Genomic DNA, 1,225 nt, shown 5'->3' with positions numbered 1-1,225 from the left:
CAAATATCTCAGCTTTTCGGGTACATTCATTTCTGAAGAAATTTGGAGTTTTCAATCCATTTCCATTGTGCTGGGGCACCATGAATAATTTATTGCACATTTTCTGTACAAAAGTCTCATCACATTTGTCATTTCTTTGAAGTAAATTGTGAATCAAAGCGAGAATTTCTCAGAGAAATAACCCCAAAGGTTTGTGTGTGTGTGTAAATTGACGTCACTGGAAAGTTCACTGAATACTTTTTGAAACAATGGTTATTTACCACAATTTTTTGATATTTGAAATCTAGTTTATTCTTTAGAAGTGAAAGAATGATCCACAGCCATGCTACCCTGAACAAGCCCGATCCCGTCTGATCTCGGAAGCTAAGCAGGGTCAGGCCTCGTTAGTACTTGGATAGGACACCACCTAGGAAGACCAGGTGCTGTAGGCATAAAAAATAAAAAAAAAAATAAGGGATTATAAACTGACAAGTTCCTTGCAATCTGTGAAGTCAACTAAGGGTTGCCTCATCTAAAAAATATAAATAAATAAATGAAAATAGAAGTTAAATACACACATAAAATATAAAGTATGAGGCAGATAAGGGGTCAATAGGCCAGATTATTCATCTTTATGCTATGAATTAGGCATTAAATGATCAATGAAGGAGTATCTATGGTTATGAATGGTCAACCCTTCATCTTCATGGGACATCGTAGGCAATATACCTCCAGATTTATGGAAGTTGAGCTAATAAAAAATGGAGAATGTTAGCGATGGGCTAACTAGTAGTAGATGCAAAGGCAGTAGTGATTCTATCACTTTAGCTCTGTGTTTTAACATATCCTAGAAAGTGTCAGTGGTGAATCTCATCTAAACAGATGCATTTTTATCCTTTTTAGTAGTCAGACAACAAAACACTGTTGAAGAGGTTTTTATAACTACAGTCCTTTGAGGAAGAATGCGTAGAACAATAGAGTTTGAGTTTTGAAAAGGCAGAATCTGTGTCATGGTCATCTTTCCATCTCCAGCACTGAGCATGGTGTTTGTCTGACACAGAGTAATTTCTTGAAGTGATTTTTTTCTTCTGTATTGAGATAATAACAAATGAATAAAAGAATGCAAAACTAATGCACAAAAGGATAAATAAAAAATATAGTATCCTTGTTCCTATTATATCAAGTGAAATTCGAAACTCTTTCATGCTAAGGAATTCCATGATACTAACTCTACACCTAATCACAT

At 34.8% G+C, this 1,225-nt stretch overlaps 1 pseudogene; it reads left to right on the top strand.

Moving 5' to 3' along the window:
• Nucleotides 1-312: 312 nt before the first annotated feature.
• On the top strand, nucleotides 313-431 carry LOC111741548 (annotated as a pseudogene).
• The last annotated feature ends 794 nt before the right edge of the window (nucleotides 432-1,225 follow it).

This window comes from Pteropus vampyrus, unplaced genomic scaffold (genome assembly GCF_000151845.1).
Source record: "Pteropus vampyrus isolate Shadow unplaced genomic scaffold, Pvam_2.0 Scaffold79, whole genome shotgun sequence".
Lineage (NCBI taxonomy): Eukaryota > Metazoa > Chordata > Mammalia > Chiroptera > Pteropodidae > Pteropus > Pteropus vampyrus.
The sequence above is the reverse complement of the archived record's forward strand: the minus strand, read 5'-3'. Positions and strand labels throughout refer to the sequence as shown.